Source organism: Macrotis lagotis, chromosome 8, assembly GCF_037893015.1.
Source record: "Macrotis lagotis isolate mMagLag1 chromosome 8, bilby.v1.9.chrom.fasta, whole genome shotgun sequence".
NCBI classification, from domain to species: Eukaryota; Metazoa; Chordata; class Mammalia; order Peramelemorphia; family Peramelidae; genus Macrotis; species Macrotis lagotis.
The window spans coordinates 10,277,704-10,291,650 of NC_133665.1; the positions used below are offsets into that span (position 1 = coordinate 10,277,704).

A 13,947-nucleotide genomic window follows, 5' to 3' on the forward strand; every position below is an offset into this window, starting at 1 on the left:
TCCCTTCCTTCTTTTTTTTTTAACCAAACATTAGGATATGTTTATTTTGCACTCTACCTAATGATCTTCCCTTCTGCCCTCCAGCATCGTGCCATTATTTCTAATAGGAACCCACACATTATCTGTCCAGTCACCTTCAGTGCAGGAGGAGGCAAGCAGTGCGGGTCTGGAAGCTACAATCCACCAACAAGGCTTACCTTGCCTCGCTGGTTGGCCCCTCAACACCCAGTCCTACCTATTTTCTCCTGGGGGAAGAGAAATTTAAGACACAAGTTTTCAAATCCTCTTTTAAATAATATCTCCCCACCCCCACCCCCCAGTCTTCTGGTGCCTCCCTCCACCAAGTCCAAATACCCCTGCAAGTTTTTGCGAATTGACAGGTAAGTGTGCTTAGTGTAAACTGGAGCATCAAAAGGTGATGGGGAACAGAAACTCTGAGGGCCATGTGAGGGCATCTGTGGAAAACCTTGTCAAAGTCACTAGATCAAACTGATGCACAGGAGTTGAGGCTCTCATGGAAACAGAACCAGTTGTCTAGTTACTCCGCGTCTGTGGATTTGAAGTGATCATCATCCACGGTGGAATAGATGTGTCCTTCATTGCTGAGAAAATCAACAGCTTGCTTGATTACAGACACATTTAGGTTGTGAAGCTGAGCCTTGAGATCCTGAAAGTTCATGCCTTCTGGCCTCGGGCAAGCTTTAATCAAATTCAGCACCTGGTTCTGGGTTACAGTGAGACCATTTGCTGGCATAAGACTATTCCCACCAAAGCTGTTTCCCTCAAAGTTTCCTGAATCCCCTATTCCAGATGTGGTGAGAGACTGTCTTCCTGGCTGGCTGAGAGACTGGCTTAGTATCATATAGGCATTGACAGTTTCCAGAATGTGGATGGTAAACTCATTCATGTCCTCCAGAGGAAGAATCTTAAATGCCACCAGGCTCTTTTTGTTCTGGAAAGACCTGAGATGACCAGCCACTTTCACATAGGTTTCTGGTGGTACCACAGTATTCTCACTGCTTGTGTCATCAGTGTCTACCCACTGTCTGACAGCCATTGGTGCAGCAGTCATATCATCTATTTTGTAAACAATGTTAGTTGGTGCCTTCTCTGCTTGTCGGATTATTCCCACAATAGTGACCTGTGAAATCTCAATCTCCCCAATTTTAAAGACTTCATCAACCAGGCTGGCAGAAAGATGCTGTGATATGGTACTAGGTACAATGTGCTGGGCTCGTGCTCTTGATTTCCTTTCTGCCTGGGAAGCCGAAGGGGTGCCAAAGCCCCCCGGGGCCTGCGAGTAGCCCCCGCTCCCGTAGGAGTTCCCGTAGCCCCCGTCGAATCCACTATTCCATATGTTGGCCGCGGCGCCCCAGGGGTAGCGGCGGGGCCGGTGTCCACAGAGACCACTCCCGAGTTGGAGGAATCCCGCGGTTTCGCCCCCTAGAAGAAACCCGGCTCTTCTTGGCGCCACACTCCGTCTCCCTTCCTTCTTTTTCTGCCCCCTTCTCTCCCATTTGGATTCATATGAAACTATCTGACTAAGTAATTTCCAAATCACTCTGGCACTCAAGTGATTGTCCAGTAAGTCCCAGCCCAAGTTCTATTGGCCATTGTTTGAATTTTGATGGCTCTGAGTGAGTGGAAATAGCAATTGTTTTTGTTTTGGTCAGAAACTGTGAGCAAAATTTCCTTCCCAAATTGATTTTTTTTTAAAATAGGCAAATTAAACTATCTTTTGCTTCATCTTAAATCACTGAAAGTTTGTTGCCTCAGACAAATTGAGACCTGGGAAAGACTTGAGCTTAAAAAGACCCACCAAAGTCTCCCACTGCATTCAGGGCCATATCCAGATGTCCTGATCTGTGTTTTGCCACTGGACCCAAAAGATTCAGGGGGAGAGAGTTAGGCTGGTAATACTGCACAACATTACCTCACTTAAATCCAATTTGGTTGGTTGATTGGTTGGTTCTTGTCCTTTGTTATTGCAGAAGACCAAAATGAGGCAATTTGATCTGAGGCTGATCAGACCAATATGAGCTCAGAATGCTTTACCGAAGGTTGAGTACAAATAGTTCATGTCTTGGGGCAGACACCCCCCCCCCACTGATTAATTTGAGACTTCCTTGGTTACCCTTTTAGTTTGCCTACCAAAATGGTTTACTAGGGTGTGGCTACTGTGCATACTGCAGCTTCTTGGAGCCACAGGTGAGAGTTAGGTGGTTCAGGTGGACTTCAAAGGTGGAAAGCAGCTCTGAAGAGGGTTTGTTAACCCTCACACCAAGGTATTATTCTTCATTGAACACACCCTATTCCCAAGCATGTGAGGTCTTTCACTGGTGGAATGGGCAGAGGAGAATAATTCATTGGAAAGACCATGAAGCTAGTTGAAGCAAGTGCTGTGGAGCACTTTAGTTAGACATCAAAGATGCTAAGGTCATCCTCTGCATCTAGAACCATCACCAGTTGTCTTGACTCATTCCTCAAAGTCCTGTGGTGACAGGCAAGTGACTAAACAGCAGGTGCAGATATATTGGGAGCTATAGTCACAACCCTGAATCCATTGGTCATTTCTCCAATGAAAGCAGGATTGGGATTCAGCAGCCTCCTGGGTGACTGGGAAATCCTTTTAAGAATCGCAGTGCTCACCTCCTGATGAGAGGAAGGGGCTAGAAAAGGTACCCTAAAAATTGTCTGCTTACTCAACCCTGGCCTGATTACCATGGCAGGTGGGGAATCCCATGGTGTGGTCATGACACAAAAACAGCCCTACAAAAACATCTTCAAAGAAGATTCCATTCACCATTGGTGCATACTTATAGACAGCACAAGATGTAATACATATGAAAGATGAACAGCCCTTGTGAGAGAACTTAGCAGGTATGATATCCAAATACCAGCCCTGAGTGAAACAAGGCTGGAAAGTGAAGGCCAGCTTACTGAAGTTGGAACTGGATATACATTTTTCTGGAGTGGTCACAGTGAAAGGGAATGCTGTGAAGCTTTTGCAATCAAAACTAATCTAGTCAACATTCTTGAATGCTTACCAAAAGGCATGAACTATAGACTCATGACAATGAGATTGCCACTTTCAGGAAAATGCCATGCCATCATCATCAGTGCTTATGCTCCTGCAATGATGAACACTGATGAAGTTAAAGAAAAATTTTATGAAGACCTGGAGACCCTTATCATTAATATACCGAAAGAGGACAAGCTTATAATTTTGAATGACTTTAATGCTAGAGTAGGCTCAATTTACAGATATGGCAGGGAGTCCTTGGGAGGAATTGCAACAGCAATGGTCACCTTCTCCTGAAGACTTGTGCATCTCATGACCCTCTCATCACAAATATCATCTTCTGTTTACCCAAACAAAGTAAAATTTTCTGAATGCACCCTCATAGCAAACTTGGGCATCTATTAAACTATGTGATTGTAAGGAGAAGAGACAGATGGGATGTGAGAGTGACAAAGGCAATGTGGGGTGCAGAGTGATAGACTTATCATAGATACATCCTCTCTAAGCTAGATATTCATATTCAACCAAAGTGGCAGCCCCAAAGCAAAATGAATATTAGATGAATAAGTATCAAAAGATTAGAGTGTCTCTCTGGGCAGGAATAGTTTGTTGCTAACTTGGAGTGAAAACTAGTCAACATACAGTTAACAACAGTGGAGCCAAAAAGGAGTGGACAGTTTTCAGAGATTTTATGTATAGCCCTACTTTTGCTCCTCTGGGTCAGATGGGGAAAACAGAAGCTGAAAAATGAAAAATGAGAACTCTACAAGGTTTACCAACAGGATAGTTCATCCATTTACTTTTTGTTTGATTGTTTGTTTTATTTTATATTATTACAATAATCTTGTTATGAGAGTAAACATACCCCCCCCCCCAGAAACCTCAAGAATGGTGAGAGAGAAAAAAATGTACTTCAGTCTGTGTACAGATTCCAATGGTTCTGTCTCTGGGATGAGTTGCCTTCTTTATCATAAGTCAACCAAAGAAGTTGCTTCAATATTTTTCCCACAGTTGCTATTACTAGCTGTATTTCCCTCCATTCTATTCTTTCCCACTCTCATTTATTCTATTCTCTCTCTCGCTCTCTCTCTCTCTCTTCTTTCACCTTGTCCCTGTTCAAAAGTGTGGAGCATCTGACTACTCTTTCCCAAGATCTTTTCTCTCTTCTATCACCTATTCTTCCCTTCCCTCTCCACATTCCCCCTTATCCCATCCTTTTCTTCTTATTTTTCTCTAGGGTAAGATAATTTTCTATACCCTATTACATGTGTATGTTATTTCCTCTCTGAGCCATTTCTGATGAGAATGAAGGCTCAACTCATCCCCCTCACCTTCCCCTGTTCCACTCCATTGAGAAAAGCTTTTTCTTGACTCTTATGTGAAATATCTTAGCCCCTTCTTCCTGTACTTTCCCTTCTTCCCAGTACTTTCCTTTGTCACCTATGGACTCCATCTTATTACTATATTATGTATTCAGTTCCCTCCTGTGCCTTGTCTATATATGCTTTTTCTAATTGCTCTTATGAATGAGAAGATTCATATGAGTTATCAGTATCTTCTTCCCATTCAGGAATACAAACAGTTCAACATCAATTAAAGTCCTCATAATTAGTCCTTCTTGTTCACTCCCTGCTTTGGTTCACCTGAGTCCTGTACTTGGAGATCAAACTTTCTGTTCAGCTCTGACTGTGTCAATAGGAAAGTTTGAAAGTCTCCTGTTTCATTGAAAGTCCATCTTTTTCCCTGAAAGAGGATGTTCAGTTTTACTGGATAGTTGATTCTTGGTTGTGAACCCAAGACCTTTTGCCTTCTGCAATATCATATTCTAAGCCCTATGAGTCCTTAATGCCAAATCCTGTGTAAACTTGACTGGAGCCATGGTAGTTGAATTGTTTGTTTCTGGCAGCTTTTAGTATTTTCTCTTTGACTTGGGAGTTTTGGAATTTGGCTATAATATTCCTGGAAGTTTTTCTTTTGGGATCTCTTTCAGGAGGTAACTGGTGAATTCCTTCAATTTCTATTTTACCCTCTACTTCTAGGATTTCAGGGCAATTTTGTTGTATTATTTCTTGAAAAATGAAGTCTAGGATCTTTTCCTGGTCATGACTTTCAGGTAGCCCAATAATTTTAAAATGATCTCTTCTAGATCTGTTTTCAAGGTTGGTTATTTTCCAGTGAGATATTTTACATTTCCTTCTAATGTTTGTTTTTTTGGAATAGTTTTATTTCTTCCTTATTTCTTGCAAAGTCATTGGCTTCCCTTAGTTCCATTCTGCATTTGAAGGAGTTTTTTCCTTCAGAGAGCTTTTTTATCTCCTTTTCCAGCTGGCCAATTCTGCTTTTTAAGGCATTTTTATCCTCATTTGCCTTTTGTGTTGTTTTTCCATTTGGCCTAAAATGGTTTTTAGCATATTATTTACTTCAGTATTTTATTTTTGTATTTCTTTCACCAAGCTGGTGATATGGTTTGCATCATTTATCTGCATCACTCTCATTTCTCCTTCCAATATTTCCTCTACCTTCCTTAAATTGCTTTTCAAAATCTTTTTTAAGCTCATCCATAGCCTGAGCCCATTTTCTATTTCTCTTGGAGGTTTTGGATATAGAAGCTTTGATTTTGTCATCTTTTGAATCTTCCATGGGACCAAAGTAATTTTCTGTGATCAGATTCTTTTTCTTTTTCTTCTTCTTCTTCTTCTTCTTCTTCTTCTTCTTCTTCTTCTTTTTGTTTGCTCATTTTCTCAGCTTATGACTGATTTACCACACTTCCAAGGCTTTGAGGTTTTTTTGGTACACTCCATTGGGACTTTAATTTCTCCAAGGTCTTATGAGGAGCTCTGACTGCTCTCTTGCCTGTGCTTTGATATGTGGTTGACCACAGGCACTCCCCTCTGCCCTGGAGCTGTGAGGAAAGTTCCTGCTTGGCTATGGGAGTATGGAAATCCAAACTGCAACCTGGATCTAAGTGTGGATAAATAGCAGAGTCCTGCCCCAGGGAGAGCAGAGAGACCTCTGCAATCTCCCCTGACTCCCTCACCATCTGTCATAATTTTGGAATTTTGGGGGGAGCAAGTTTCTGGGAATTCCTGCCTTCATGCTGTCATCTTGGCTCTGTCCCATAAAATCAGTTCATCCATTTCTTTTTTTTTTTAGTTTTTTTTTTTGCAAGGCAAATGGGGTTAAGTGACTTGCCCAAGGCCACACAGCTAGGTAATTATTAAGTGTCTGAGGCCAGATTTGAACTCAGGTACTCCTGACTCCAGGGCTGGTGCTCTATCCACTGTGCCACCTAGCCACCTCAGTTCATCCATTTCTAAGAAGGCAACATTTAATTCCATCAAAAGTAAAGTCAAAGTGAAGCTAAGAGAGATGCAGGACTCTTGGTTCAGTAAAAAGGTAGATGAAATTCAATTTTATGCAGACAGTAACAAACTAAAATGCTTTATGATGCTTTGAAGGCTATTTTTGGACCAAAGACATATGGTGCATCTCAACTACTCAGCACTGATGGAGTCACATTGATTATCAATAGGGACATGATCCTAGAGAGATGGGTTGAACACTTCCATAGTTTTCTTAACAGACTATCATCAATCAGTGCAGAAACCATTGGTTGTTTACCTCAAGTTGAAGTCAATCAGTCCCTAGCTAAAGATCCAACTGAAGAAGAGGTTTTGAATGCCATTAGGCTCATTTCAAGTGGCAAAACACCTGGTACTGATTGTATTCCAGCTGAGATCTTCAAGGTGGGGGGTCCATTGCTCATCCAAAAACTGACTGAAATTTTCCAGGTTAAATGGCATAAAGAAGTTATCCTCAAGAATTCAAGGATGCCTCCATTTCCCCTTTCTATAAAGGTAAAGGGAATAGATTTTCCTGTGACAATCACAGGGCTATTTCTCTTTTAGTCATTGCTGGTAAGATTCTTGCCAGAGTTCTTCTCAATAGGCTGAATCCAATTCACTTGCAAGACAAGATATCACTTTTCTGATGTTATTGGTCCTCTCTGAGAATGAAGGACAAGCAGCAACCTTGAGAGCAGAGACTGTCATTTATATCTCCAGTACTTATCAGAGTACCTGGGACATAACAGACACTAAAATGGTTGACTGACTAAATGAATGAATGAACTTACCTGTGGAAATTAGTAACTTGATAGGATGGCACAATTATGAGACAACTGCCACTTACTGGAAGCTTAGAAGAACTGCAGTAAAACAAGTGAAGGAGGACCACAGATGACAACAGAGATCAGGTTCAATCAGCTTATCTACTAAGGGTGACAGGAATCTGACAGAAGGAATTAATAGCATGCAGAAGGGGAGTATTGAGGTTAGAAATAATCCCTGATGTTCCTCAACTAAAGTTTTACCTGGGGCAGAACATCAGATCATATCCCCTGTCTTTGGGGGAGGTTGCTCCCTGAAGTATAAAACCCCTTCTCTGGTTTCTGATGGAAGTTCTGTTTTTATCATATTGCTTATCAAAGTTCTAAAAATTCACATCAATGAACCCTGGTGTATCAAGACTGCCACACCTATATAATTTAGTCATTCCTTCCAACTCTAAAGTGTATGAACATAGTCTTAAAGATTCTTTTTTTGCAAGGCAATGGTGTTAAGTGGCTTGCCCAAGCTAAGTAATTATTAAGTGTTTGAGGTCAGATTTGAACTCAGGTACTACTGACTCCAGGGTTGGTGCTCTATTCACTGTGACACCTAGTCACCCCTTAAAGATTCTTAAGGTAGTCTTTAGAACCTAGGCTCTCTGGTTTCAAGGTATCCATGAATTTGGATGAGAAAAAAAATTACATCTATCGGAAACTCTAACTGAAATTTAATATTTCCTCCAATTGCCAATTTTAGTAAATTAACATTATTCTGATAGTGTGTCCATAGGTTTTACTAGGTTGCCAAAGGGGTCCACGGCACACAAAGAATTAAATATCTCTGATCATAAACCTGAGAGTTTGAAGCTCAGAAAAATTAAGGGCTTGTTCAGGGTCAAATGATAGCTGGTAAAAGTCAAGGATAAAATTTGACCCCAGGAACAAGGGAAAAGGCTTAATGGTAAACAGCTGTTCAGACTGGCATCTAAGTTCAGATAATAATGTGTGTATAGTCCTTAAAGGTTTATAAAGTATCTTTCTCAATACAATTCTATGAGAGAGTCAGTACAAGTATTTTTATTTCCATTTGATAGATGGGTAAATTTAAGCTCAATGAGATAGAATAATTTTTTTTTATCACCCAATTATATATGTAACAAAGTTGAATTTTGAACTCTGGTCTCCTAAATTCATTAAAAATGTTATTTTTAAATGATAGATATTAATTTTCTCTTCCTCTCACTTACCTCCTATTGGAAAAGAAAAACAAAAGTAAAACATGTTCCTGAATTACTATATGCTGTGTGTCTCATTCTGTAACTTCTATCCATCACATCTCTACTTGGAGGTTGGCAGTATGATTTATCTTTAGTCCACTAGAAAATATTTGATTATTATATTGTTCAGATTTTTTTAAGATGTCATTGTATAAATTGAACTCCTGGTTCTGTTCCAACTTTATATCAGTTTATATAAATCTTCCTAGTTTTCTCTGAAGTCCATTCAGTAATTCCTTATGGTAAAATAGTATTTCATTATTTATGTACCATAATTTGTTTAGTCCTTTTCCAAGTGATAGAAATCTCTTTAGTTTACACTTTTTGGCTACTATAGAAAAATGTGATGAAATTTTGAAATGTGCCTTTATTATTAAAATTGTAGCACTCATGTGGGAGACACCAGGACATTCTTCTTTAGTTTACCAAGTAGTTATATGTAGCCTCTTTCCATTGGTTCTGTAGTTAGATTGTCTGCATTTAAAAATCTATCTCTGGGGGTGGTTAGGTGTTAGGTGGTGCAGTGGATAGAGCACCAGCCCTAGAGTCAGGAGTACCTGAGTTCAAATCTGGACTCAGACACTTAATGATTACCTAGCTGTGTGGCCTTGGGCAAGCCACTTAACCCCATTTGCCTTGCAAAAACCTAAAAAAAATAATCTATCTCTGATCAGTCACGGCCTCTTTTCAGTGTCATCCAGACATGTCAGATTCAATCATTCCCAGCACAAGCACTATGTAGTAAGCTGGGATGGCAAAAGTCCTATGGTACTGAGAAATGGGTTTGGGGTTTTATTCTTGGTTCATTGGTCCTTTTCAGTTTTAGAGGCAGGAACCTCAAGTTATGGGATCTTTGAGATCCAGACTCCACCTAAGTCAAAGTTACAAGAAAAAATCCCAGGTGATCTTAGGACTTGAAACTTGGTGAGACTTTATATTATATAGGAACTGAATAAAGACGTGACTCTAATCACCCTTCTATACTCAGAGATGAGATTGGGCTAGGGCAGAGATGTCAAATTTACTGACAAGTTCTGTAGCTGGCACAATTCTTTAATTAGACATGAACAAGATTAGACTGCATTTGAGAAATATTTAACAAAATAAATAAAAATAGAATCCAACACAGATAATGTTAATTTATGGCTTTCTAAATATAGGTGGCAGTGGATAAAGCACTGGGCTTGGAACTAGGTGGCACAGTGGATAGAATACTGGGCCTGGAGTCTGAAACACTTACCTTTCTGTGATCAAATCTGGCCTCAGGTACCCACTAGTTGTGTGACCCTGGGTAAATCATTTAACCATGTTTGCATCATCTGTAAAATGAGAAAACCAAAGAAAGAAATGTCAGACTACTCCAATTCTTTGCCAAGAAAACCACAAATGGATTTATAAAGAGTTGGACATAACTGAAAAATATCTCAATAAAAACCACAAGAAGTCAATATACCTCTACCATTTTTTTAGTGAGGATTTATGCCATTGAACCTTAGGGATAAATGTTTGTATATTTGCTCTTAATATATATTTGAATTTTTTAATGATTATTTATTTTTAATGATGAGAATGAGTTAGCTGGAATGAGTTTAATGATTTTTGTTTTTAATTTATTTCTCACTTTAAAATTTGAGTTATAAATTCTTTTACTACTTACTCCTTCTATAAATCCTTTTATTCCCTCACTCATTGAGAAGACAAGCAATCTAATATCAATTATATATGTGGAACCATGCAAAACATTTTCATGTCATAGCCAAGATGTCAAAAAGCAAAAATTTTTTTTTTTTAGATTTTTCAAGGCAATGGGGTTAAGTTGCTTGTCCAAGACCCCATGGCTAGGTAATTATTAAGTGTCTGAGGCTGGATTTGAACTAAAATTTTTTTAAAATCATACTTCAATTTGTATTCAGAATTTATCACTTCTCCCTGGAAATGGATAATATTTTTCATCTTTTGGAATTGTCTTGGATCATTGTCTTAAAGTAGCTAAATCTTTCACAGTTGATCATCATTACAATATTGCTATTACTGTACAATTATCTTCTTGTCTTCTCACTTCAGTTTGCAGCAGTTTCTATAGTTTTTTGAAACCATTTGGTTTATAAATCTTTATAGAACATAATGCTCCACATTCACAAGCCACAACTTTTTCAGCCATTCCCTAATTGAGTGGTATCCCCCTGGTTTTCAATTCTCTTTCAACTCAAAAAATGTTGCCATAAATATTTTTGCACATATAGATCTTTTCCCCCCTTTTATCTTTTTGGCATTAAGAACTAGTATTGGCATTACTGGTTAAAGGATTTAAAGCCCTTTGGACATAGTTCCAAATTGTTCCTCATTGGACCAGTTCACAACTTCATCAACAGTGTATTAATGTACCTATTCTTTCACATCCTCACTAGAATTTTTCATTTCCTTATTCTATCATGTTAGTCAGTCTGATAGGTGGTACTTCAGAGCTAGGACATATCTCTTATGACTAAAGATATCTTTGATTTCTTTTTCTGAAAACTTCCTATTTATATCCTTGATTATTTAAAAACTGGGGAATGGCTCCTATTTTTATAAATTTGATTCAATTCCCTATATCCTTGAGAAATTATCCTCTTTATCAGATGAACTTTCTGAAAACTTTTTTTTTATATTGCTTTATTATTATGATACTTTTTATCAAAATGTAGTTTCCTTGATTATCTCTTTTAATTAGTTCTATATTTGCTTTTGCTTTGTCTGAGATCATGACTGCTACCCCTGCATTTTCAAATCAACTGACGCATAAGAGATTCTACTCTAGTCCCTTTTTAAATAAACTATGTATATCTTTCTGTTTCAATTATGTCTCTTGTAAACAGGATATTGTTAGAGTCTGGTTTCTAATCTATTCTGCTATAAATTTCAGCTTTATGGGTGAGTTCATTCCATTCAAATTCACAGTTATGATCACAAATCATGTATTTCCCTCTATTCTATTTTATTTTGTTTATCCTTTCTCTCTTTTTCCCTTGTTCCTTCTCAAAGGTCTATTTTGTTTCTGGTCACTGGTTCTCTTAATCCACTCTCCCTTTCTCACACCCTGCTTTTTCCTATTACTTTCTAGGTAAAATAGAGTTCTATTTTCAGCTGAATGTGTATGTGTGTATACACATGTATATTATGTATGTATATACTTATGAATATACTTATGCATAAGTATATGTTTGTGTATAGATATGTTCCTACCTTTTTGAACCAATTCTGATGAGAGTGAGTTGGCTGGAAGAAAGTTTCCAAAGTCCATTGTGAGGAATTATTTTAAAGTTCTGTAGAGGGGAATATAGAGAGACTTTGACTGAGTTACTGCCTCTTTTTTTGACTATATTTTTGAAGTAACTTTTCCTTTGTAAAAGCTTCTATGACTGTTAAGTGGTTAAATGGAACTGTGGTGCTTGAATCCTTAAAATAAGGGAATACAATTAATGGGGACTTGAGATAATGGCAGAGACTTGACATTCCCCAACCCTATAAGAGTCCTTAGAGAGTGGGGGCCAAAAAAAAGGGAACGAAAAAGTAGGCACTTGAAACAGTCCTTGCAATAAGAGAGTCCAAGGACAACAGAAGGAGAATTAACAGAAAGCTGCCTTAACTATAATGTGAAGAAGGTATACATATGGGTAAAGGAAGGAGAGAAAGAAAAACAGGCAAAGGGGGACCTAAACACAAGAGTCAATAAAGCTTATGGGGAAAGAATGGAAGAGAAACTTGGGAGATGAGTTTGAGACGTTATGCCCTCCTAATCCCTTTGGACTTGAAAATCTTGGTATTCTTATTTCTATGAATTTTTTTTAGACTTTTTCAAGGCAATGGGGTTAAGTGGTTTAACCAAGGCCACACAGCTAGGTAATTATTAAGTATCTGAGGTCAGATTTGAACCCAGGTACTCCTGACTCCAAGGCTGGTGCTCTATTCATTGAGCCACCTAGTCACCCCATTTCTATGAATTTCTATGAATTTCTATTAAAACAAGTTTTATTTAGTGACCCTCTGTGTCAAATGCAAGCAATGAGAGTGTTCTGTTTTTCTCATCATATGTACATATCCCTTCCTATATTCTAAATCTTTTAGCATATTGTTCACCTTCACACATTCAATGTCTATACTCATTGGTACAATGGCTATTCCTTACAAATGTTTCACATCCCATCTCCTATCCTTTATATTCTGGATCCCGATGTCAGAAATACTCTTCCTTCTAACCCATGATTCTTTTTTTAAAAAAGATTTTATTTTGAGTTTTACAATTTTTCCTCTAATCTTACTTCCCTCCCCCCGCCGAAGGCAATTTGTCAGTCTTTACATTGTTTCCCAAATTGGATGTGATGAGAGAGAAATCATATCCTTAAGGAAGAAACATAAAGTAAAAGAGATAGAAAGATCAGACAATAAGATATCAGGTTTTGTGTGCTTTTTTTTTCGTTATTTTGTTTTTTTAGGTTTTTGCAAGGCAATGGGGTTAAGTGGCTTGCTCAAGGCCACACAGCTAGGTAATTATTAAGTGTCTGAGGCTGGACCTGAACTCAGGTATTCCTGACTCTAGGGTCGGTGCTCTATTCACTGTGCCACCTGGCCACCCCAGTTTTTTTTTTTTTTTTCTAAATGAAAGGTAACTCTTCTTGGTCTTTGTTCAAACTCTACAGTTCTTTCCCTGTATACAGATGGTATACAGACAGCCCCAAATTGTCCCTGGTTGCACTGATGGAATGAGCAAGTCCATCAAGGTTGATCATTGCCCCCCTGTTGCTGTTAGGGTATACAGTGTTTTTCTGGTTCTGCTCATCTTGCTCAGCATCAGTCCATGCAAATTCCTCCAGGCTTCCCTGAATTCCTATCCCTCCTGCTAGCCCATGATTCTTATAATTTTAGGCTTGCTTTAAGTCTCAGCTTAATCACAAATTCCTGTCTCTCCTCCCCAAAGTACTAGTGCTTTCATCTCTAAGGCTATTAGGTATTCATCTTGTATGTATTTGTTGTCTCCCCTATCAGAATGTAAGATCCTTGAAAGCAGGAACTGTATTTGTGCCAGCTTTTAAGGCACCTAAGTGCTTAATTGCAAATTGCATTTGCTTGATATTTAATGGATTTATATTTCTGCCAGTTAATTAAATATCTGTGACCTGATATTTTGAAGCAAATTCTAGATGACAAAAAGACTCTCTACTCTTCTCCCTGCCTCCTCCATCTTTTTTGTCTTCCTACTTTCCTCCCAGAATAATTCTTATTCTACAAAGAATTTTATAGAAAGGAACCTTGTTCTCTAGTTCCAGATATTCTCAAGGAAATGCCATCTTCTACTTGGAACTGACCTATTTCAGTGACTTAGATACTGCTGAGAGTAATGGAGTTAGATGCTACCTAACTGTTGCCTAATGAGAATACCATACTCACCCCTTTTCTCTACTTAGCAGTGACCTCCATCTGTTCTTCTCTGTTTTCAGGGTCAGGGAAAAGTAGGAAAATTATAACTTTGCCTTCCCTTTAATCTCTCCTTTGGTGATGGA

At 38.6% G+C, this 13,947-nt stretch overlaps 1 pseudogene; it reads right to left on the reverse strand.

Moving 5' to 3' along the window:
- Positions 1–374: 374 nt before the first annotated feature.
- On the reverse strand, positions 375–1,173 carry LOC141494703 (replication protein A 32 kDa subunit pseudogene; annotated as a pseudogene).
- Between the last annotated feature and the right edge of the window lie 12,774 nt (positions 1,174–13,947).